The 27,851-nt window shown below is 36.1% G+C and overlaps 1 long non-coding RNA gene and 1 pseudogene across 1 annotated transcript; one reads left to right on the forward strand and one right to left on the reverse strand.

The window, feature by feature from the left end:
- Nucleotides 1-1,430: 1,430 nt before the first annotated feature.
- LOC150037348 (uncharacterized) lies at nucleotides 1,431-27,374 on the reverse strand. The gene is made up of 5 exons (XR_016528098.1): nucleotides 25,690-27,374; nucleotides 25,568-25,609; nucleotides 25,297-25,394; nucleotides 24,480-24,764; nucleotides 1,431-1,833 (listed from the first exon to the last, which is right to left on the reverse strand). It is a non-coding gene; the product is annotated as an uncharacterized LOC150037348 (long non-coding RNA).
- On the forward strand, nucleotides 14,905-15,871 carry LOC150037349 (uncharacterized; annotated as a pseudogene).
- Nucleotides 27,375-27,851: the final 477 nt, after the last annotated feature.

The following is a 27,851-nucleotide window of genomic DNA, read 5'->3' on the forward strand; positions in this document are numbered from 1 at the left end:
ATTAGTGGATCAGTGGAGACTTAAGAAGCAAGATATATTACAGGGATAAAACGATAATTTAACAATTGCGATGGAGATTTTTGTATTGGTACTAAACCTACGGGGGGTTTTTTGCAACCTAGTGATATCTTCAATATCAATACCTTTTTTGATGCAGATTGAGCGTCCAACATTGATGATCGACGGTCCGTGCTTGCTTATTGTATCTTTGTTGGAAACAACCTTATTTCATGGTCCTCCAAAAAGAAACTAATAGTCTCACGCTCGAGCATGAAGTTTGAATATAGAGCACTCTCCCATGCCGCAGTAGAGATCATTTGGTTAAAACAACTACTACGAGATATTGGTCTTCCAATTGTTGATCGTCTGATTCTTTGGTGTAATAATATAAATGCTCGGGCTCTAGTAAACAATCCAGTATTCCATGCTCGCACTAAACACATTGAGATCGATATACACTTTATTTGTGATCATGAGCTTCGTGGGGATCTTGAAATACGCTTTGTATCGTCATCTAACCAACTGGCAAGCTGTGTCACAAAGTCTTTCACACATACTCAGTTTCAAACCTTAAGATCCAGAATTTGGCTTGTGGAACTAGCCCTTCGTTTGAGGGGGATGTTAAGGAGAAGAATGAAACACAATGTATTGGTATATATGCCCGAGAGAAAAATTTTAAAAAGAGCCCAACAAAATTTCTTCAAATTCTTCTATTAACCAATTCTATTATGTACAACATGACAGACAACCCAATTAGCTCACTACATGTATAATTCCTTATTTTCTCTTTCCAGATTTTCAATTCCTTTTCTGCACTAATTTAGGAATTCATCCGCATGTATAAACTATACGATATCATTCTTTTGCATATAGAAAATATAGAGTGAAATATTATATCTCCATATGTCTAAACCTTGTTTAAACATATAAATAATATATTGTTGGGAAAATGATTTATAAGAACTGAATAACAGTAGCAAACTGATTACACCTTAACTAGATACAAACAATTGCACCACATTTTATATACAATAATAATATCCAAACTCAAAATAAGTCAGATGAAATAATAAGACTATATCTCGTGGAGATTCAATAGGTAGTTTAGGCACGTTTACAAAGTGTAGTTCTTAAGAAAATTATTCATTTTGCTCAAGCTGCAAGCAAACTATAATCTAGTCTCAGTAAGATACAACGACTAATTACGGTAGAACAACCTTGGACTATTTTTCAACATAACTTAATTATGTAGTTACTTGACAAATTCAAATGGAAGAAACTACAAATATAACATAAGAAAATTAAATGTGTAAATGAAGCATCATCTAATTTGATGATTTTAATCTAATTTGAGATTTTCAAAAATGAATTTAATTTGTACATTAAAAATCTATCCCATTTTCACTTCTGCGCATGCGTGCAATCAGCGATCATATCAACGGATATTTTTAAAAACTTTTAAAAAATTCCAAAACTACCTTCGATTTTCTACGGCGATTTTCCTTCTTCTTCTTCTTCTTCTTCTTCCAAAACAATTTTGTTCAATTCCATTTATCGTCAATTCCACTTCATTTTCTTCTCCGGTTTCACTTCAATTGATCATTTCATTGTCATCACACAACTCAATTTTCTTCTCCAATTTCAATTCAATTGATCATTTCATTGTCACCACATAACTCAGAGGTTTTATTCTTCTTTGTCGATTCGATCGATCACATAAGTTTTTCTTCTCCTTCTTTTTTTGCCTTGTAATGTCTCACATTGCGTTGTCAAGTGAAGAATAGTTCTTCTTCTTCAAATTTCACAGTATTCTCTTCACTCTAATGCTTTATTCTGCACGCACAAAAAAAAAAAAAAACATTAAAGAAACTCAAAGGACAACGACCATTCTCGAACCAATTCATAAACCAAGCTATTGAACTTTTGCTTTATAACTCCAACAAGCTGTTGCATACAACACTACAAAGCTATTTTGGAAGCTAGTTAGTCGAAAATTCCAAATTAGTATAGGATCGAATCGAAAGAAGTCAATATAGACCAACATAGAGGCATATCTTTATCTATCAGGGATAGACAAAGATAGAACTCTATCTTTGATTGATCTTCACTCCATTTATAATGCTTATATGATTGAAACATTGAGTTCTTAAAATTTTGAACATGATCAACATCTTATTACCGAAAGTGCATAAATGATTGATGATGTATTGTATTATTATTTGTCTATCTCAGATAGACAGATATAGACGTCTATCTTTGTCTATTAGGGATAGACAAAGATATAACTTTATCTTTGTCTATTACAGATAGAGATAGACGCTTATCTTTATCTATCAAGGATAGACAAAGATAGAACCTCTATCTTTGATTGATCTTCACTCTATTTATAATAGCTTATGTTGTTGGAACATCAGATTCTTGATCAGCATGTTATTCAACTACAAGTGCATAAATGATTGATAATGTATTGTATACTATTTGTCTATCTCAGATAGATAGAGATAGACGTCTATCTTTGTTTAGGGATAGACAAAGATAGAACTCTATCTTTGATTGATCTTCACTCGATTTATAATATCTTATATGGTTAGATCATCAGATTCTTAAAATTTTGAACACGATCAATATCTTATTCAACTGAAAGTGCATAAATGATTGATGATGTATTACATTATTACTTGTCTAACTCAGATAGATAGAGATAGTACTCTACCTCTATTTATCTCGGATAGACAGATATCTTTGTCTATCAGGGATAGACAAAGATAGAACTCTATCTTTGATTGATATTCACTCCATTTATAATAGATTATATGGTTGGAACATCAAATCGACAAAGATAGACATAGATAGTGTCTATCACTCTACATATCTATAGTGGTAGATAGTGATAGAACTTTATCACTATCTATCTGATAACTATTTTTGTCTATCACTTATAGACAAAGATATAACTCTATTTCTTTCTATCACTATTGGATATTTTAATTATGAGTTTCTTACAAAAACTTAGTGATAGAGTTTCATTATGAGTTTCTCATATAATCTTTTTTTCATTTTGTAGAATACCATGACTATTCCTATAGTTGTTTTTTATGGAGGAAAGTGGAATGATTATCACTGTTATGAGAATTATGAGGCTAGTAGAATTTTGGGAGATGAATGTATAGATTTGAATGGTTTAGTTGGTTTAATATATGAAGAAAATCAATTAAATGGGTCGGTAAATTTGTCAGTTTTGTTGGATTTTGGTAAAAATAGTATTCAAACTATGATTCCAATAAAAAAGGACAATGATGTTTTTTGGTATCTGACTTTGGCTAAAGATGCAATCAGTAGACTTCCATTAGTTGCTCATGTAAGTGTCTGTTCTTTGGAAGGGTCTTCTACTGTTATTAATAGTGTGGGTTCTATTAGTAGTGTAGGTGACGATGGTGATAGAATGTTATATTTAGATTCTTTTTCTTCTTCAAATGAAGTTATAAGAAATATTTTTTTTATGGTAATTTGAAGGTAAAAAATGTATTTGAAAGTAAAGAAGTACTTTTAAAGTGTTTTTACATAAATGCAGTGAAGAATAATTTCAATTTAAGACTACAAGATCAAATTCAAAGTCTATCGAGTTCAAATGTTTGTAAAAAGGCTGCAAGTGGTATGTTAAGGCATCTGGGTATAAGAACAATGCATTGTGGATGCATAGGAAGTACATTTCTGAGCATGACTGTCCATTGAACACAATTCAGAGTTGTCATAGGCAAGCTTCTTCATTAGTAATTGGCAATTGCTTGATTGATGATTTTAGGTTCATATCTACTGATCAATCTATTCCTAAAGACATTATCCATAAGGCTCGTACAAAACTTAGATTTAATATAAGTTATCAAAAAATTTAGAGGGCAAAAGAACACATAGTAAAGATGTTAAAAGGTGATGCAATTGAATCATACACCTTGATTCTAATATTTTTTGAAAAGTTAAATGAAATGAATTCAGATATGATCTATTTTGCTCACTGTCTATCTCAGATAGACAAGGATAGATGTCTATCAATGTCTATCTAGTGATCGTTGTCTATCATTGTCTATCTCAAATAGACAATGATAGATGTTTATAATTGTCTATCTAAGATAAACGGTGATAGACAACTATCTTTATCTATCTAGATATTTATCATTGTCTATCTATACATTTTTGTTACTATTTACGCTGATAGAAATGTTTTTATGTGTTTTTACAGGTACCTACACTGTTTTAGAAATGGATGATAGTGGTCATTTTAAGTTTTGTTTCATGCCTTTTGGTGCATCAATCGAGAGGTGGAAATATTGTAGATCTATCATATATGTTGACAGTGTTAGGATTGATGCCCTAAAGTCTTGTGTCCTGTAGTTTGTAAATAGTTTGTACGAACGCTTGTGTTGTATAACAAATGATATTTACTTCACATCTTAATTTTGTTCAGTTGTATGTTTTATTTGCTTTACCAGAAACCAATAAACATAAAATCTCTGGATGTGGTGACATATAAGTGGATCATGTCTTGAGTGATAACCAAAATGGTCTGTAGTATATGGATATAGGAGGGAAACCTTATCCTAGTAACGCTACGGATGCGACTCACATTGTGGAATGGTCATAAGTGTTATGACTTGTCACAGATGGTCTGGTCCTGATCATTCGTGAAGGGGACATGTGAGCAAAGGCGTTCTATACAAAGAGTTCATATAAGACCTGACCACGAAGTGTTAACGTCTCGTTATATAAAACCATTCATGACAGAGACTTCACTTCACTAGGATAACCATAGGTAACATGACCTCAATCCTAAGTGAGTTGGGAACTCCATGAAGGAAATCGGAATTACAATTTCCATGAGCAGCGGAACAAGACTATTCCAAATTACAATCATGAATCGACAAATCATTTACAGTCGACTTCAAACAAACGGTTATACAATTATACATAGAAATTACAGCATGAATAAACTCAAATGCAAAGAAAGATAAACTCTACGCACATCGGCAAAAGCGTCTCCACACTCCGTTGTGCACGAACGCTCGAACAACAGCAGCCTCGAACGCCCGATCTACACGATCGTAACACCGCACAAACACTTCTCGCTTGTCCTCAACGATTTCCTCGATCACGAACTCCTCCGCAACAGGAACAAACACCGCACTCATCCTCAGCAACATGAACGGCCTCCACAGCACCACGAACGACCTCCAGAAAAACTCGCCGGTGTCGAGTTGAGTCTGACACCACCAACAAGGCGACCTTGGTATTCTCGGTGTGAGAATCCAAAGGGTGGGCTCTGTTCGGACATGGTTTGAGGCAGAAGAAGAGAGGAAATAACGATCTCGTACATGACTGAACAAGTGGGAGATGGCAGAGACCTATCGTATAGGTCGATGCCCAATCTTTTAGATAAAGCTATACGATCGTCTAGCAAAAGCTATGTGATCGCTTAGTCTATCGTTTAGCTCGGTCTGTCACGTACAGACTCTACACGATTGTCTACCTTGGGCCAGCGATCATCTAGCAAAGCTATGCGATCATTTAGTAAACACTGCACAATCGTTTAGCTTGCACTTGCACGATCGTTTAGCCCGCCCAGCCGTTGTTTAGTAAATCTGTATTTACTTGACGACCAATGAGTTTCTTTATGTGAGAGAGAAAAACTTAAAAAAAAATTTCAATCGTTTGTAAAACTTTTTTTTCAAAATAGGAAACCACTTTTCTTTTAAACTCACTGTTACCATATTCCAATAACCACCCACTACTTTGGTTATTTAAAAGAAAAAGTATTAATTATCCAATAATTAATATTATTATAAATATAAATGATAACCAACTTATCATACCATATTTATAACCTATATTTTTAATATATCATCTCCTGAAACATATAAACCATAGTTCTTTTTCTATTCCATGGTACTTAATGTAAATCTCATTTACATCAATCCTTCACTAGATGTATCTCATACATCAAACCGATTATATCATATATAATCAAAATACCTCTTGTCAATTTGAATATTTCAAATCAACACCAAGAACTGCTCCTCAACTAAATCCATTGAGCTATCAAGGAGTCCTCATGGACCTGTAGCTCGAAACTCCAACGGTACATGAATAACTGGGCAAACTCTTTAGTCACAGGATCCACCATCCGTTAACTGTCAGGCACTCCATTAAAGACCGACAGCTACACTCTCCTTACCACAGATATATTATGTGTCCATCTTAACCAATCAGCAGTGCGGCAACCCTTCACATATCGCTCGTAAATACAGCTAGGCCAATAATCGTTATGCCCCTGTAGTTACATATGTCTCCTTAAGTACCACTGATCCCTCTAATGAACATAAGTCATAGTCCTACTATGACTGAGTCTTCTCTTCAAAAGAGAAGTTATGGCCACTATGTTCAAGCCCCGGAATCAGCCCTTAAGGGAGCAATCTCTCTACTTATCCCTGCTTCGGGAAATGAGTGAATTCCATTGTGGATGAGTTCCCAACTCCCAGATCAGACAAGTCCTAAAAAAGGTAGGCATGTTGAGTAGGCAATCTGGCCACTCTCACCTATACTAATCAAAGAACCGCCCTCAAAGGTAGGAGTTTCCAAAACACTCAGGATTGAGGTCGTGTCACCTATGGTCGTTTAGGTGAGATGCAAGTCTCTAGTATCAACGATGTTATATACATAGTCTAGTCATCTCGTGGTCTAGGTCTTATACAAACTCTTTGTATAGGACACCCCCGCTCCACATCTCCACATGAATGGTCAAGATCTACCATCTGTAGTAGTTTACAACACTTGCAAACTTCTACAAAGCAGGCCGTATCCGTAGTGTCATCGGGATCAGGTATCCCACCTTAATCCTTATACTACAGACCGATTTAGGTTATTACTTAAGGCATGATCCATTTGAATATCACATATCCATGCTTAAGTTCACATAAGATAACCGAGGAGCTTTATTTATTGAATATGAGTAAATGCCAGAATTAAATAACACTTATTTTATTCATTGAACAATATGTATTTTTACAAAACAACGAGACTCCAGGAGAATTAGGACACCAATCCCAACAATCTCCCACTTGTCCTAATGACTCAGGAGACTAATGTACAATACAATATATAATAAACTAGGGCATACCCCATATCATCTCCCACTTGCCCTAGACAAGATTCTGCACGTCCCGCAGACCCAGACTTTCCAGGTGACCCTCAAACACGTTAGCCTGAGGGCCTTTGTAAAGGGACAAGCAACGTTGTATCCCGTAAGGATCAGATCCTTAGCTCCATACACAAGCATGTAGACCCTTGTTCTCCAAAGATACTTGAGCAAAGTCTTGACCCATTCATCTTTATCAACATTCTCCATTGCTTTCTTAAAAGACAACGGATCCTTGACCACATAATTCGTAATGATGTTTTGGGCTTCAGTCAAACCCATGTAGTGATCTGGTGGGTTCATAACCCTCCCACTACGTCGAGGTAGTCTCAACTTTTGAGCTAGTTGACTAGACATCCCGACCTCAACAACTCTTGTTGATCTGTCGGTCTATCTCAACAGTCTTAGTCTCACTTGAGATTTCATGTAAAACGAGCTTACTTCGTGGCTTATGATCCCTCATGTGATCTTCTTCCAAGAAGATAGCATTAGTGGAAACAAATACTTTGTTCTCACTTGGATCATAGAAGTATCCTTCTCTCGTTTCCTTGGAGTAGCCCACAAAGAGGCAAACCTTCGAACGCAGTTCCAACTTCTTTTGGTTAGTCGCTAGCACATGTGCCGGATTGCCCCAAATCCTGAAATGACGTAAACTACCTTTACAGCCTCTCCAATAGGTGTTTCAGAAACATTTTTTGGAGAAACGTTGTTCAGGATATAACATGCAGTCTTCACTACATAACCCCAAAACGAGTCTGAAAGATGAGCATAACTCATCATAGACCGAACCATGTTAACAAGGTCCTGTTTCTCCTTTCTGATACACCATTCTGTTGAGGTGTACCTAGGGCCGAGAGTTGGGATGCAACCCCATGTTCTATCATATAGTTTTGGAATTTAAGGTCCATATACTCTCCACCATGATCAGATCGTAGTGTTTTTATCTTCTTACCTAATAAGTTTTCAACTTCAACCTTATACTCCTTGAACTTGTCAAGGGCTTCAGACTTACATTGCATTAGGAAAAGTACCCAAACCTTGAAGAATCATCTACGAAAGAGATGAAATATTCATACCCATCTTAAGCTCTAAAATTCATCGGACCACAGAGGTCTGAATGTACAAACTCCAAGGCTTCCTTGGCTCTGTAACCTTTTCCAGTAAAAGGTCGTTTGGTCATCTTGTCTTTGAGACATGATTCATATACCGACAAGGAGCTTTCTTCTAAACTCTTTAGAAGTCCACTTTTCACCAACTTCTCAATCCTATGAGGTTGATGTGACCTAACCTTAGATGCCAAAGATGGGCGTTTTCTTTTGGAGAAACCTTTGGTCTTTTAGCTGTTGTTATCGTACTGAACATTTCAATGTTAAATAAGGCTTTTATGACTAACGTCCTTAGTACATATAAGTTGTTTTCTATTGAACCATAACCAATCTCCATTCCATTCTTGAAAATAAACACTTTATTCTCAGAAAAGGAGACAATGTAGCCTTGTTCAACGAGACAAAAAACCGAGATTAAATTCCTCTTAATATGAGGAACTACAAAAATATTGTCCAATAACATATAACGTTTCTTGTCAACAAATAACTTCAGCCTACCTACAGCAACAGCTAAAACAACCTCACCAGTACCGACTCGAAGAGTCATCTCTCCCTGCGCGGCAACGTTTGCCAGGAACTAAATCCTTGATAAGAGGAACTGACATGATTGGTAGCACCTGAATCAAGGATCCAGGAAGAATCATCATTCTCTACCAAGACCAATAAATCATATTTACTGTCTTGTTTCCTCTTTTGGAGAGTAGTGGGACGGAGGTCGTTTGCCACGAAATTTGTTTCACACGATTCTTTCTACCATAATAAATCAGTCATTTTTAAAAGCTTTAAACGGAGATACGAACGAGTTGCTGAAAAGAAAAACACATTGACCTACGTTAGGTTTTAAGTAAATACCTGTTGTAAAACAAAATAACATCTAATAAGGTTTTAGCAAAACTAACATGAACCCCGTGTGACATTTAATCCGCAATGACGCTTCAAAGGTTTAGGACAAAAGCCACTGAAGGGAGGTCAATTATCCCTCCTCTGAATTGAGAAGATCTCAACCAGCCATTAATACCAGAACAATTCTTGTTCCTATAACGACTAGCCATCATTGATTTGGCCAAGAGATCATTAACTTACTTAACAATCTCTCGTAAGTGTGATCCGCCATTTTAAGCCCTAATGGTCCATCCCAAAAGGCCAATCCGAAGGGAAAAATCCGATTGAGGCAAAACCTAAAACGACCCTATCCATTTCTAAAGTTCACCTTGATATTGACCAACTGCACAAAACCCATCCGAAAGGGGTCGCTCCGAAGGTGACACAAGAGCGTACAGAATGATCTCACGGTGTGAACCAATGACAGAGACCATAGGACGTGTTGACACACACCCTTCACCCACTTACTATAAACACTCTCTCCATCCTCCTTGATATTGACTCATGCAAACACCATCCAAAGGGGGATGCATCTTGGAGCATCTCGAGACCAAGCATAAATCTCACGATGTGAACATACATGGAGAAATGTGAGTGAAATCATAGACATATCTGATATGCCTCTTCCTCCCACTGAGTATTTTATAACCTAGGGTTTAGCTTACTTAAAAAAAAAACACAGCTAAGGATTTTAATTAAGTGACTTTTAGGTTTTCCCAAGAGTAATTTTTACCTTGGATAGTTGAACAACTTTTGATCATCATCCATTAAACTCTTTAACGGAGTCTTTGACCAAAACGTCGCATGCTTATTGAAAATCTATCAAATTCACCTTTCCAGGTAGGTTCTCAGGTAGGGGTGTTACGTTTTCGCCAACTTAAGAACCCCAGCCTAGCCAGAATCTGCCTTAGACAAAAGGTCCCTTATAGATAGGTTTACAACAAATTTAATCTTTTATTCCAACCAAACTAATCCTATTAAACCAATTTTAAAATATTAATCTAGGTTGCTAAACTCTTTAGAACCACTTGAACTTAGGTCTAACTCAATGAAATTTTAAAACCCTTTTAAAAAAAACTTGAGTTCACCCTAAGTCCACATGCAACTCTGAATTATTGATTTTAAGTCTAATTTCCTTTATAACACTTATAAACGGAAACAACCACAATGCTAAGCTAAGTGTCATGCTCAATGTATTATCCATTCATTGCTACTTCTTTTATATAACACTTATATAAAAACCGCAATGAAACAAACAGGACATGCTTCCATTCACCTTTAGACTATAATAATTATAATAAAAGGATAATGCATGATAATGCTCAATGCATGCAAAATATAACTCTTATATTTCATGATGCATGCGCATGCTTTCAAGTAATTTCTTCATGCAAGATTATAACATTTATAATACATGATGCATGAATAATTGCACAACCTAAGGTGGGTTTTTAACTATATGACAAACGCTTTGGCATATAAATCTATCTCTGATACCAATTGAAGGAAATCAGAATCACAATTTCCATGAGCAGCAGAACAAGACTATTCCAAATTATAATCATGAATCAACAAATCATTTACAGTCGACTTCAAACAAACAGTTATACAATTATACAGAGAAAATACAGCATGAATAAACTCAAATGCATAGAAAGACAAACTCTACGCACATCGACAGAAACGTCTCCACACTCCGTTGCGCACGAACGCTCGAACAACAGTAGCCTCAAACGCCCGATCTACACGACCGCAACACTACACGAACACTTCGCGCTCGTCCTCAACGATCTCCTCGGTCACGAACTCCTCTGCAACACGAACGAACACCGCGCTCGGCGACACGAACGGCCTCCACAGCACCACGAACGGCCTTCAAAAAACCCCGACGGAGTCGAGTTGAGTCTGACACCACCAACAAAGCGACCTTGGTATTCTCGGTGTGAGAATCCAGAGGGTGGGCTCTGTTCGAACTTGGTTTGAGGTAGACGAAGAGAGACAACAACGATCGCGTACACGACTGGGCAAGTCGAAGATGGCTGAGAACTATCGTATAGGTCAATGCCTAATCGTTTAGATAAAGCTATACAATCATCTAGCAAAAGCTATGTGATCGTTTAGTCTATCGTTTAGCTCGGTCTTTCGCGTATAGACTCTATACGATCGTTTACCTTGGGCCAACAATCGTCTAGCAAAGTTATGTGATCGTTTAGTAAACATCGCACGATCATTTAGCTCGCACCTGCACGATCATTTAGCTTGCCCAGCAGTCGTTTAGTAAATCTGTATTTACTTGACGACCCATGAGTTTCTTTGCGCGAGAGAGAAAAACTTAAAAACTTTTTTCAATCGTTTGTAACACCTTTTTTTCAAAATAGGAAACCAATTTTCTTTTAAACTCACGGTTACCATGATCCAATAACCACCCACTACTTTGGTTATTTAAAAGAAAAATTATTAATTATCCAATAATTAATATTATTATAAATATAAATGATAACCAACTTATCATACCATATTTATAACCTATAGTTTTCATATTTCATCTCATGAAACATATAAACCAAAGTTCTTTTTCTATTCCATGGTACTTAATGTAAATCTCATTTACATCAATCTTCTACTAGATGTATCTTATACATCATACTGTTTATATCATATATAATCAAAACACCTCTTGTCAATTTGAACATTTCAAATCAACACCAAGAACTGACCCTTAATAAAATCCAAGCTACCAAAGGGACCTCATGGACCTGTAGCTCCGAAGCTCTAACGATATGTGAATAATTGACTAAACTCTTTAGTCATGGGATCCACCATCCATTAACTGTCAGGCACTCCACTAAAGACCGACAGTTGAACTTTCCTCACTATAGATATATTATGTGTCCATCTTAACCAATCAGTAGTACGACAACACTTCATAGATCGCTCGTAAGTACAGCTGGGCCAATAACTGTTATGCCCCTATAGTTATATCTGTCTCCTTAAGTACCACTGATCCTTCTAATGAATATAAGTCATAGTCCTACTATGACTAGTCTTCTCTTCCAAAGAGAAGTTGTGGCCACTATGTTCAAGCCCCGAAATCAGCTCTTAAGGGAGCAATCTCTCTACTTGTCCCTACTTGGGGAAAGGAGTGAATTCCATATTATGGATTGAGTTCCCAGCTCCCAGATCAGACAAGTCCCAAAAAGGTAGGCATGTCGAGTTGGCAATCTGGCCACTCTCACCCATACTAATCAAAGGACCGCCCTCAAAGACAGGAGTTCCCAAAACACTCAGGATTGAGGTCGTGTCACCTATGGTCATTTAGGTGAGATGCAAGTCTCTAGTATCAACGGCGTTATATACAGAGTCTAGTCATCTCATAGTTCAGGTCTTATACAAACTCTTTGTATAGGACACCCCCGCTCCACGTCTCCACATGAATGGTCAGGATCTATCATCTGTAGTAGTTTATAACACTTGCAAACGTCTACAAAGCAGACCATATCCATAGTGTCAACAAGATCAAGTATCCCACCTTAATCCTTATACTACAGACCGATTTAAGTTATCACTTAAGGCATGATCCACTTGTATATCACATATATATGCTTAAGTTCACATAAGATAACCAAGGAGTTTTGTTTATTGGATATGAGTAAATGTCAGAATTAAATAACACTTATTTTATTAATTGAACAATGTGTATCTTTACAAAACAACGAGACTCCGGGAGAATTAGGACAGCAATCCCAACACTCCTGTCATTGAGGGTGGTCCTTTGATTTGTATGGGTGCGAGTGGCCAGGTTGCCAATTCAAACCTACCATTTTGGGGATTCGTCTGATTTGGGAGTTGGGAACTCAGCTACACAAGATGGAGTTCACTCCTTCCCCGAGGTAGGGGTAAGTAAGTAGATAGCTCCCTTAGAGGCTGATTCCTAGGCTTGAACGATGTGGCACCACACAACTTCTCTTGGTCTGAGAGGTGTTCACACATAATTGGACTATGTTGTATTGTTCATTAAAGAAATCAGTGGTACTTAAGGACTGAAATGTAACTACAGGGCAAAATAGTAAATTGGCCCAGTTGTACTTACGAGCCTCTGTGAAGGGTCATCGTACTCATGATTGGTTATATCCGATGGACACATAAATATATTTGTGGTAAGAAGAGTTCAGCTATTGGTCTTTAGAGGAATGTCTGACAGTTAACGGATGGTGGATCTCGTGGCTAAAGAGTTTAGTGAACTATTCACATACCGTTGGAGCTTCGAGCCGTAGGTTCATTAGGTCCCTTGGGTAGCTTGGATAAAGTCGAGAATTAGTGTTTTGGTCAGTTTAAAATGTTCAAATTGACAAGAGGCATTTCGATTATATATGATATAATTGAACTGGTTAATTATATATGATATAATTGGCTAAATGTTTGAGATATATTGTTTTGAAGGAAATTAGATATAAATATGATTTATATCAAGTGGAGGAAAAATTGCTATAGTAGATATGTGATATCAAACTATAGGGTAAGAATATAATATGATTATATTCATTAATTATTAAATTGGTTAATTATGAGATAATTGACCATATTAAATTTATTAGTGGGAGCAGCCGCATTCGGTTATGGTAACCGATGAATAAAATAAAAATTGTTTTCATTTGAAAAAAAGTTCAAAAATTCGCAATCGGTGTGGAAACATAAACGAGCCTAGCTTGAGACCCTATATGATAGTATCTCATCGTCTAAACGATTGCATACCACCGTCTAAATGATCGCATGCCTTTTCCTAAACGATCGCTTAGCTTTCCTAATCGATCACATAGTGTGTTGTGTTTCTAAACGATCGTCTACCTTTTATTAAATGATCACTTAGTAAAACCTACATGATCGTGTGGCTTCATCTAAACGATAAGCATCCCTGCTATACGATAGCCCTTTCTCTCCCACTTGCTTATCGACTACACGATCTGTCTTTTCTCCTACCTCTACCAAATTCACCAAAGACCACACTTTGGATTCTCACTCCAAGAATACCAAGGGCTCCATCTGGTTGTGTCATCCCCGCTGACTTGTTAGTGTTTGTTCGTGTTGCTGCCATTCATGTAGATGATCATGCTGTCGCAGCCGACTGATTTGCTAGGCGATAGAGTTCGTGTAGAGGTTCTTCCACTGCTTTGAGTTCGACGTTTGAAGAGAGTCTTCAACTAGTATGAAAACTCTTTCCCTTGTGTTTTATTGTATGAAGCATGCCGTTAATTAATGTTAATTTGCATAACTATCTGTTGGAATATATTTGGTGTATATTGGTCATAATGAAATCGGAAAGATCCGAATGCACTCATGGATGCTCTTCGTTAAGAATTCCTTCAGATGGCATATTTTTTAAGTGTAAGTTTGATGGCATGCTATTAACAGCTTCATTAGTAGATGGTAACAATCAAATTTTTTTCCCTTGCATTTGGTTTCGTAGTTTCTAAAAATGACGCATCATGGACATGGTTTTTTTAAAACTTACGAAGTAGTTTTAGGGAACGAGAGAATCTAATCATTGTTTTTTATAGGCAACTTAGCATTCCTAAAGGAATTTTGAGAGTGTTTACTAATGTTGAGTATTGTGTGTGCATACAACATCTATTAAGAAACTTGAAACTTCATTTTAAGGATCCATTACTTGATAATTATTTTTTTAGTTGTGCTAATGCCTATACTACTGCTGACTTTGAGTACCACATAAGATCCATGGAGTCAATCTGTCCCAATATTAGAAGTTATCTTAGTAGTGTTGGATTTGAGAAGTTGTCTCAGGCATATTCACGAAGAAGAAGGTATGGAATGATGACATCGAATGTTGCAGAAAGTATAAACTCAGTTTTTAAAGATGCTAGAGAATTTCTCGTGACTAGCATGCTAAGTTCAATTAGAGATATATTGCAAAAGTGATTTTATGATCGAAGTAAAGTTGCTATTTCAATGAAAACTCTTTTGACTTATTGGGCTAAGAACATATTACGACGAGAACACGAAAAGTCAAGAAGTCTTTTGGTAAGAATTCTGTCTTTTTTTTTAATTGTCTATCTATCATTATCTATCTCAGATAGACACTGATAGTGATCTATCTCTGTCTATCTGAGATAGACTAAGATAGAGTACTATCTATGTCTATCTCAGATAGATGATGATAGTATTCTATTTGTTGATACTGATTACTTTCTCGTATTTATCTATTATGTTGATCTCATTAGCAACACTGGATACAAGATAATGCATGGACATAAACAGATCATTATGAAGCTAGATTTGGGATCTTGCAGTTGTCGAGCATGGAATTTTGAGGAAATTCCATGTGCACATGCACTTGCCGTTCTCCGAATGCTTAATTTATATACCTATTCTTTTGTAGCTGACTTTTATTATAGAAGAACATTATCAACAACATACAGTGGTTGTTGACTTATTGGAGTTCATTTGGATTGGAGAGCTGAAGATGATGTCATGAAAACATTACCTCCTATTATTAAACGTCAAGCTGGAAGACCTAAAAGACAAAGAATTCCATCTGTAGGTGAATTTAAAATTTCAATGTACTCGTTGTAATCGAAAAGGCCACAGTAGTAGGACTTGCAAACTTAAACCAATTACTGATAGACAATATATAAACAACCATTTTACCTTTTTCTCATTTCATAGGAAGAACACTGAATGATAGAAAATGATAGTCTACTATTATTGTCTTCATCACGTATAATAAACAACCATATTTACCTTTTTCTCATTTCTATGTTTAGATCTTCTTTCTCTTTTTTTATTTTCTTCTGGTTCAACATCTTTTACTTTAGTTTCTTGTTCTTCTTTATCTGTTTCAGCATATTCTTCAACCTCATCTTCTTCCTTCTCCGTTTCAGTTTTTGTTTCAATTATTGTCTTGTCCATCTTCATCTATCTACAAGCATATGATAGAAAGTAAGAATCAATGTGTGAAGGAAATCTTAAACGAGGATTTTCATGAGCAGCGAAAGGGATCGTTCCATATTTCATCCAGATTGAACACAAACAATTACAGTCTAAACAGAAACTAATAGGTAATGCATAAATTGAAATTACAGCATGTTATACGATGATACAAGGGATAGAGTATGCGTACCTTTGAAGAACCATTTTTCAAGAATCCCTCGATCAGTCTTCAATGCGTCCACGACAACACTCGAACGCCACGAACAGACCATCAAACAACACGAACAGTCAATAGCTCCTCGAACTTAATTGAGTCCAACTCGATTCACGAATAGGGTAAGGACACCACAACAATGGTTACCTTGGTATTCTCAGTGTGAGAATCCAGGAGTTGTGGGCTCTGTATGATCTTGGCTTAAGGAAGAGAAGAAGTCTACGATCGAGCAAGTGGGAGATATGAAGTTGTCTATCGCATAGATGATATTCGATCGTTTAGAAAACACAAGCCTATCGCATAGACTTTACTACTCGATCGTGTAGCAACGATCAGCTGAATGACTAATGTATAGTTAACTTTATACGAGTGTATAGTCAACTCTATACGATTGTTTAGTCTCTGTAAACACTATCGCTTAGTAAAACAATTTTATTTGATAGTTTTTTCCAAGAGTACTTTCTGAATGAAGCAACTTCTAATTTTAGGAAAATCATTTTCCTTTTATCTCACGGTTACCATAGAACTTCCAATAACCTCCTACCCAATTGGTTATTAGAGAAAAAGAATTAATTATCATATAATTAATATATTATAAAAAATATAACCAACCTATCATATTATATATATAACCTATAGTTTTAATATTTCATCATATGAAACATGTAAACCATAGTTCTTTTTCTATTTTATGGTACTTGATATAAATCATATTTATATCAATTTCTCCAATCAATGTATCTCATACATCATACCAATTTTGATATAAATCATATTTATATCAATTTCTCCAATCAATGTATCTCATACATCATACCAATTATATGAATTTCCTCTTGTTAATTTGAACACTTCAAACTAACCCAAAATCTGATTCTCAACTTGAACCCATTGAGATACCAAGGGGACCTTATGAACCTGTAGCTTGAAGCTCCAACGGTATGTGGATAACTGACTAAACTCTTTGATCACGAGATCCACCATCCGTTAACTATCGGACACTCCACTAAAGACCGACAACTACATTCTTCTCACTACAAATATATTTCTGTGTCCATACTAACCAATCAACAGTGTGATAACCCTTTACAAATCACTCGTAACTACAACTGGGCCAATTTACTGTTTTGCCCCTATTTACATCTAACTTCTTAAGTACCACTGATTCCTCTAATGAACAATAAATCATAGTCCTACTATGACTGGGTCCCCTCTTCCAAATAGATGGTGTGGCCACCATTTGTAGCACGTTACAACACTTGTAACTATCTACAAAGTGGGTTGTATCCGTAGTGTCACTAGAATAAGGTATCCCGCCTTTATCCTTATACTACAGACCATTTAGGTTATTACTTAAGGCATGATCCACTTGTATGTCTCACATACTTGCTTAAATTTATATAAAATAATCACAGATCTTAGTTTATTGGATATGAGTAAATGCAAATAAAATAACATTTGTTTTATTATTAACAATGTGTACAAACTGTTTACAAACTATGAGACTCCGGGAGAATCAGGACATCAATCCCAACAATCTCCCATTTGTCCTAATGCCTCGGGAGACTAATGTACAATACATGAAAAACAGTACAATATACAATAAACTAAGTCATCTCTATACCCTATTATCATCTCCCACTTGCCCTAGATAAGATGTCTCATGTCTCGTAGATCCAGACTCTCCAGATGACCCTCGAACACTTTAGCCGTGAGGGCCTTTGTAAACGGATCAACATTGTGCTCCGACGCGATCTTCCTGACTATTCCATCACTGCGATGCACAATCTCCCTGATCAAATGATATTTTCATTTGGTATGCTTGGCTCTACGATTACTTCAAGGTTCCTTTGAATTTTCCACAACCTCGCTTTTATCACAATAGAGAGTGATCGAAAAAGACATATTTGGAACAACTTCCAAATCTATAAGGAACTTCCTAAACCAAACAGTCTCTTTAGCAGCTTCACAAGCGGCTACGTATTCGGCTTCCATAGTGGAGTCCACTATGCATCCTTGCTTGATGTTTCACCAAACTATAGCCCCTCCATTCAGAGTGAACATCGACCCTGATGTCGGTTTATGAGAATCTGTATCAGTTTGAAAGTCAGAGTCTGTGTATCCTATAAGGATCAAATCCTTATCTCCATACATGAGCATATAGTCTCTCATTCTCCGAAGATACTTGAGAATCGATTTGACCATCGTTCAGTGATTTAATCCTGGATTGGACTAATAACGACTGACAATCCCTACTGCATAGCAAATGTCAGGTCTAGTACATAACATTGCATACATAAGGCTTCCAAAAACCGAAGCATAAGGAGTCCATCTCATTTCCTCAACCTCTAAAGGTGTCTTAGGACATTGCTCCTTGGACAATACAATTCCATGCCTGAAGGGTAATAAACCCCTCTTGGAATTCTGCATCTTATACCTGATCAACATTTGGTTGATGTACGATGCCTGAGACAAGCCAACCTCTTGTTCTTATGATCCCAAACGATCTGGATTCCTAGAACATACTGTACCTCTCCCAAATCTTTCATTTGGAATTGGACGGCTAGCCACGATTTAATGTTAGTAAAAAAACCTACATCATTCCCAATGAGTAGGATATAATCCACATACAATACCAGGAAAGCTACTGAGTTGTTGATGATTTTCTTGTAAACACAAGACTCATCAGTGTTTTGATCAAAGCCAAATGATTTGATCGCACTATCAAACTTAATGTTCCACGATCTAGATGTCTGTTTCAGTCATAAATGGACCTATTAAGCTTGCAAACTCTTTACTCTTGATCTGGAACAACGAACCCCTCTAGTTGAGCCATGTAAATGGTCTCCTCAAGATTACCATTCAAAAAGGCAGTCTTGACGTCCATTTGTCATATCTCATATATAAAATGTGGCTATGTATAGGAGTATCCTCATAGACTTCCACATGACAACTGGTGGAAAGTTTCCTCATAGTCCACTCCCTCAACTTGGGTATAACCCTTTGCCACGAGTCCAGCCTTAAAGGTCTACACCTCGTTTTCTCTTGTAGATCCACTTACACCCTATAGGTTTTACCCCATCAGGTAGATCCATAAGTTCCTAGACAGAATTAAAGTACATAGACTCCATTTCCTGATTCATGGCTTTAATCTACTCATCTTTATCTAACATCCTCCATTGCTTGCTTATAAGATAATGGATTCTCGACCCCATCATCAGACATGATGTTTTGGGCTTCAGTCAAACACATGTAGCATTTCGATGGGTTCGCAACCCTCTCACTACGTCGAAGCAGTCTCAACTCTTAAGATAGTTGACTAGATGAACCGATATCAACAACTCTTGTTGATTTTTAGTCCGTTCAACAACTCTTGTTGAACTCTCAGTCGTCTCACTAGAAATTAAGCTTGCTTCGTGGTTTAAGATCCCTGATGTGGTCTTCTTCCAAGAAGATAGCGTTTGTTGACGCAAACACTTTATTCTAACTTAGATCATAGAAGTATCCACCCCTTATTTCCTTAGGATAGCTTATAAAGAGGAAAACTTTCGAACATAGTTCCAACTTTTTAGGGTTAGCCACAAGCACGTGGGTCGGACATCCCCAAATCCTGAATTGGCGTAAACTACCTTTACGACCTCTTCACAGCTCAAAAGGTGTTTCAGAAACACTTTTTGAGGGAACGTTGTTCAAAATCTAACATGCAGTCTCCACTGCAAATCCCCAAAACAAGTCTGGAAGATAAGCATAACTCATCATAGACCGAATCATGTCCAATAGGGTTCTATTTCTCCTTTCTAATACACCATTATGTTAAGGTGTATCTGGGGTCGAGAGTTGGGACGTTATCCCATGTTTTATCATATAGTTCTGGAATTCGAGGTTCATATACTTTCCACCACGATCAGATCGTAGTGTTTTTATCTTCTTACCTAACAAGTTTTCAACTTCAGCCCTATACTTCTTGAACTTGTCAAGGGCTTCAGACTTACGTTGCATTAGGTATAGATACTCGTACCTTGAATGATTAGCTATGAAAGAGATGAAATATTCATACCCAACTCGAGCTCTAACACTCATCGGACCACAGAGGTTTGAATGTATAAGCTCCAAGGTTTCCTTGGCTCTATAACCTTTTCTAGTAAAAGGTCATTTGGTCATTTTGCCTTCAAGGCATGATTCACATACCGACAAGGAGTTTTCTTCTAAACTCTTTAGAAGTTCACATTTCACCAACTTCTCAATCCTATTGAGGTTGATGTGACCTAATCTTAGATGCTAAAGATGGGCGTTTTCCTTAGGAGAAACTTTTTGTCTTTTCACAGTTGTCGTTGTTCTGAACATTTCAGTATTAAGCAAGGCTTTTATGACTAACAGTCTTAGTACATATAAGTTATTTTCCATTGGACCAAAACCAATCTCCATACCATTCTTGAAAATAAACACTTTATTCTAAAAAAAATGAGACGGTATAACCTTGTTCAATCAGACAAGAAACCGAGATTAAGTTTCTCTTGATATGAGGAACTACAAAAATATTATCCAGAAACAGATAACATTTCTTGTCCAAAAATAACTTCACCCTACCTACAGCAACAACTGAAACAACCTCACCAATACCGACTCAAAGAGTCATCTCTCCATCTTCCAATGTTTTCTAGGAATTAAATCCTTGGTAGGAAGAACTAACGTGGTTAGTAGCACCTAAATCAAGTATCTAGGCAGAATCATCATTCTCTACCAAACACGTCTCCAAGACAAATAAATCACATTTACTGTCTTTAAACTTCTTCCTCTTCTGGAGAGTAGTGGGATCAATATCAAAACTTGAATAAGGTCCAAGTTTCATTTCAAAAAACACTTATTGCCGATGAACTTCACCAGAGTCAGCAACACTTGCTTTCTCTTCTAGTCCCTTGACATTCAAGAAAGACTGGAGGTTATTTTGGGAACTAACACTACTAGTTTCTTTGTCATCCATCCCTTTGTGCTCAAACAGTAAGAACTGGCATTCAAACAATGTGTGTAATGAGTCCATGATCTTACGTGCAATGACCATGTTCTCAACCCTTTTGGCTAAAACATCAAGTATGCTAGCCAAAATGTAAAGTCGGTCCAACGAGTTAGTCTTCATCCACATGGGCCAACGAGTTAGTCTTCATCCACACCTCATATGCATTACGAACACTTCGTGGTGTATCAAGGGTCGGGACTTGAGGATACTCCTCAACTATGACTAACTCAAGGTCGTTTACCACGAAATATGTTTTAAGAGACTCTTTCCAAGGTATGTAATCGGTCAAAGTAAAAGAGGAAACTAACGAAAAACCATTCATGTTGTTGAAAAACAAACACATTGATCTACATTATATTTTAGCAAATACTCATTGAAAAACAACATCCAATAAGTTTAGCAAAACGTAAATGAACCTCATGTGACATCTAGTTTCGCAATGATGCTTCAGTGGTTTAGGACAAAAGCCATGAAGGGTAGTCAATGTATCCCTCCTCTGAATTGAGATACTCTCAACCAGTTATTAATACCAGAACAACTCTTATTCCTATAACGACTAGCCATCATTGATTTGGTCAGGAAATCATTAACTTGCTTAACGATTTTCCGTAAGTGTGAGCCTTCATTTTAGATCCTAGAGTTCCGCCTCAAGCAACCAATCTGAAGGAAAAAAATCCGATTGGGGAAAAAAAAATCCGATTGGGGCAAAAACTAAAGCGACCCTATCCATTTCTGGAGTTCCCCTTGATATTGACCCACCGCACAAAACCATCCGAAGGGGGACGCTCCTAGGGCACCACGAGGTAGTGCAAGAAGATCTCACGGTACAAACCAGTGAAGGAGACCGTAGGACATGTTGACACACATTCTTCACCCACTTACTATAAACACTCTCTCCATCCACCTTGATATTGACTCATGCAAACACCATCCAAAGGGGGATACTCCCAAGGTACCACAAGGCCAAGCATGAATCTCACGGTTTGAACATTCAAGGAGAAACGTGAGTAGAATTGACATATCATATAAACTTTTCCTCCCACAAAGTATTTTATAACCTAGAGTTTAGTTTACTTAGAAAAACACGGCTAAGGATTTTAACTGACTTTTTAGGTTTGCCCAAAAGTAACGTTACTTTGGAAAGTTGAACAACTTCTGATCATCATTCATTAAACTCTTTAACAAAGTCTTTGATCAACTGTCGCATGCTTGTAACAAACTTATCTAATTCACCTTTTCAAGTATGTTCCTAGGTAGGAGTGTTTCGTTTCCGTCAGCTTAAATACCTCATCCTAGCCAGAACCCGTCTTAGACAAAAGGTCCCTTATAGATAGATTTAATAGAAATCTAATCTTTTATGGAGATCAATTTAATCCTATTAAACCGATTTAAAAGATTAAACTTAGGTATCTAATCTCATTAGAGCCATGAACTTAGGCTTATCTCAATTCAATTTTAAAACCCTTTTAAAACATGAGTTCACCTAAGTTCACATGCAACTCTTTCTTATTGATTTTAGTTCTAATTTCCATTATAACGCTTATAACCGGAAATAACCAAAACCATTCACAACGCGAAGCAACACATACAAAGCATTTGTAACTCTTATAAATAAGCCTAAGTGTCATGCTTCATGCATTATTCATTCATTACTATCGGTATATAACACTTATATAACAAAGCAATGAACCAAGCACACATGTTTCCATGCACCCTTATACTATAACTCTTATAATATAAAGATGATGCATGAATATGCTTAATACATGCATAAATATAACTTATATTTCATGATGCATGCGCATGCTTTCTTGTAATTTCATCATGCCAATAACTATATTATAACTCTTATAATATATGATGCATGAATAAAATGCATAACCTAAGGTGGGTTTTAAATCTATATATCATACACTATGACATATAAACCAAAATACATCTCATGTACATTAAATAAAAGTTGATGAATTGGGATAATTAGTCTCAAATTCACAAAAACAAAGCTAACTATTACAAATCGCAATGAGTCCACCGGTTCAAACAGGCGAACCGGGTCTTGAACCGTCCGAAAGAAGATCGCGTCTCCTTGATCGTGTACCAAATCCTTGTGATTGCCTACACGATAGAGTAAAATCTTTACTCAATCGCTTAGCTACGCTATGAGAGCAGAAACGATCGTTTAGCAACGATCGTGTACCTTTGATTATGCAATGAAGTATGAAGGCACGCAATCGTGCAGCACACATTGTGTAACGCAAGCCTTAAACGATCAAGTAAACGACAATGATGTGGTGAAGCATGATCGTCTAAATGATCGTTGAGCAAGCGTAACGTATTGTATACTGGGTGATCGTGCAATCAGTGACTATGCGATGAGGCATGTTGAACTACACGATCATTTAGTGTGCGCGCCTTTTATTAAATGATGAGCATCAAATACTCTATGTAATTGTTTACCTCCAGCGTCCATGCGATCGAGCAACCAACGCTACACGATAGAGTAAACTCTTTACCCTATCGTTTAGCATTAGCTAAACAATCGTTTAGTAAATACTACACGATCAGGCAGAACTTTTCTACACAATCGTTTAATCAAATCTCAACGATCATTTACCTTAGGCTACACGATATGACCAACCTTTGGTCTTCTTCCTCGATGAGAACTGCATCTCCATGCTTCGAAACTTCATCACAAACGACTCAAACAACTTCAAACACTTTGAATACAAACTCGATTGCTTGTTAATTATGCCAAAAAACGTTGGGCCCTTACAAATTAACACTTTGTAAACTTAAAGAAAACTTTAAACAGAAGCAACCATCCCGTAAACATTCATCAACACATCCACAAATGCATTTAACTCTTAAACGCAATGCAGAGAACTTAAAACCCACCACGACTGTAAAAGAAGTTCAATATAGAAATGGTATTTGGAATATCAGAACAACCTGGCTCTCATACCAATTGAAGAAAATCTTAAACAAGGATTTTCATGAGCAGCGGAAGGGGTCATTCCATATTCTATTCAGATTGAATACAAACAATTACAGTCTAAACGAAAACTAACAAGTCATGCATAAATTGAAATTACAGCGTCTTATACGATAATACAAGGGATGGAGTATGCGTACCTTTGAAAAACCATTCTTCAAGAATCCCTCGATCAGTCTTCAATGCGTCCACTGCAACACTCGAACGCCATGAACAACTCACCAAACAACACGAACAGTCAATATCTCCTCGAACCCAATTGAGTCCAACTCGATTCACGAAATAGAGTAAGGACACCACCACAATGGTTACCTTGGTATTCTCGGTGTGAGAATCCAAGAGTTATGGGCTCTGTATGATCTTGGCTTGAGGAAGAGAGGAGGTCTACGATCGATTAGACGATCAAACAAGTGGGAGATATGAAGCTGTCCATCACATAGACGATATACTCAATCGTTTATTCTTATACTACAGACCATTTAGGTTATTACTTAAGGCATGATTCACTTGTATGTCTCACATACATGCTTAAGTTTACATAAAATAACCACGAATCTTAGTTTATTGGATATGAGCAAAAGCAAATAAAATAACATTTATTTTAGTATTAACAATGTGTACCAACTGTTTACAAATTACGAGACTTCGGGAGAATTGGGACACCCCAACACTGTGTATATTAAATAGACAATGATAGAGAATTATCACTGTCTATCTCGGATAAATAGAGATAGTATTCTATCTCTGTCTATCCCAGATAGACACTGATACGCTCTATCTTTGTCTATCTCAGATAGACACTGATAGAAAACTATCACTTTTTATCTTAGATAGACAATGATAGACCTCTATCAGAGTCTATGTGAGATTGTCTATCTAAGACACAAAGTTATAGAGGACTATCATTGCCCTAGCTCTTTTGTTTGAACAAAAAGTAGATTAAGAAAAGAATCAAACCTCAGGCAACAGTTGTTTTTGGGTGTTTCCAAATCTGTAGTTGGAATCGGATCTAAATCATCTTCTGTTTCAAATTGTTGTGTTTGCATCTCAGTTTTCTACAACAAAACAATTTATTATTGTTTCCTATCTAAGAATCTATTTTTTTTCTATCTAAGAAATTAAGAAAATTAATATATATATATATATATATATATATATATATATATATATATATAATATTAAGATAGAGGGTGATAGAGGACGATCACTATCTATCTTACATACAAACCTCTCTTTCCCTTTCCCTTTGACTCTCATTTTCAACTTGGATCTACAAGAAAAGGCAATTTTAGTTAATAAATATGCAAAATAAAATAAAATAAAATAGTATATGACATACCAAATACTTACCCTAGATAAATATGTTGTTGCATAATCAACCATTGTATCAAGATCATGACTTTCTTCCAATATTCGAAGGCTAAGAGAAGGCGCTTTAATTTTTCGACATCTTCTTCATCCTGTTGTTGTTGTGGAAGATTTTCTAATGGAAATCTACAATTCAGGGTAATTGATCTCAACATTGTTTTGATTTCTTTTTGGCCTTGTTTCAAAAGTTTTTGTTCTTCTACTATTTTCTATTGTCATTTTCTTAATTCACTAATTTCTATCATTATTCTATTTGCTCCTTCTTCTTGAATTTGTTTGTTCTTTTCTTCGTTCGTTTGTTTCTCTTTTTCCTTCTCTTTTTCCCACTCTTTCTCCTCTTCTGCCTCAACTTTTATGAAATATTTGAAAATTGATTGACATTCTTCTTCTGTTAGATGCAGTGGTATCATGCAAAACTACAAATGAACAAAAGTTAACTTATTAGTAAAAAAACTAGCACCATCAATTATAGATAGTGATATTAGTCTATCAATTTCTATCAGTGATAGACAAAGATAAAACACTGTTACTGTCTATCTTTAAAGTGATAGACAATGAAAATGTTCTCATTTAAGAAATTACTTATATTTTCGGCTTCAAAAATATTCTCATTTAGAGTCCTCCATTGATCTGACTCCAAGCACTCCCATGTGATGATTCTTGGACCTTTGATTCCAAGTTTCCGTCCAAATTCAACATCTAAATAAGAAAGTTTTGGGATTGTCTCAAAAGCCCAATAAACTAATACTAATGGGAGTCCTTGAAGGTAGACAACATCCTTTCTTAGTATATGATGCTCTTTTAAAAAATTGATAGGTTAGGTTGTAAGACAATCTTCCCCAAGGATTTTCTATGAAAACTTGTTCATCATCCAAAATATCTAAATATTTGAAATTGACATGGTCGTGTTGTTGTTTGGGGATTAAAAGAGCTTCTAGGATGTAGAGATTGGCTAATTTAACTTTCAACGACTCTTCCTCCTCTTTGCACAATGCTTTGAAAGTTCTCTCTAGTTATATGATCATCATAAAGGGGAAAAAAAAAAGTATTCCTTAGTTTAGATACTTTTTTTGGCCTAAATCTAGTTGAGAGAATTTGTGGCCTTTCAATTCAGTTACTAAACAAAATTCCTTCAACCCAAATTCTGCTATATGGCCATTGAAGTTAAATGCAAGGACATTGGCTTCATTGTATAGCATTGTCTTCTTATTGAGTAGTTGAGGAATTGGTTGGATATTTTGGCCATTTTAATATTAAGGAAGTGTCCAAATAGGTCATTTAAAACTTTTGGAAAAAATTTTCCACCTAACTTGTTCTTATCAAATTTAAGACCTCTACACTAAAGTAGACTGTAACTCTTAAGTGTCTATTCTCATTTTCCATGATCAATTCATGTTCCACCTGTTGAAATGATATATTTAATAATATGTTAGAAAGTAAAATTTGAATAACATCGACAAATATTAAGATAACTATCAATAATATTTAATAATATATATCATTGTCTATTTGAGATAGACAGAGATGGTATTCTATCTCTGTCTATTTGACATGGACAGTCATGAAACTCTATCACTGTCTATCTCATATAGACAGAGATAGTGTTCTATCTCTATCTAACTCAATTCAAAGATGTCAATAATAACACTGCAATTAAATAAATATAGAGTGCAAACTATATAGAAACTATAGAAACAAATATTAATGTTTACCATTGTAGTCTATCACTATCTATGTCACTGTCTATTTGAGATAGACGGAGATAGTGTTCTATCTTTGAGATAGACGAAGACAGTGTACTATTACAGTCTATCTCATCTCTAAACAAATATAGAGAGTAAACCATATAGTAAACATATATTAATGTTTACCATAGAAGTCTAATTGTCTATCTGAGATAGACGGAGATAGTACTCTATCTTTGTCTATCTCATCTCTAAACAAATATAGAGGGCAAACCATATAGTAAATAGATATTAGTGTTTATCATTGAAGTGTATCACTGTCTATCTGAGGTAGACAGAAATAGTCCTCTATCACTATTTATCTCACAGAGATAGAACTCTATAACTTTCTATCTCAGACAGACAGAGATAGTGCTCTATCTCTATCTATCTCAATTCAAATGTATCCATAATAGATCC

The sequence above is a fragment of the Benincasa hispida genome, chromosome 3, assembly GCF_027475165.1.
Source record: "Benincasa hispida cultivar pf3 chromosome 3, pf3_genome.v1.1, whole genome shotgun sequence".
Lineage (NCBI taxonomy): Eukaryota > Viridiplantae > Streptophyta > Magnoliopsida > Cucurbitales > Cucurbitaceae > Benincasa > Benincasa hispida.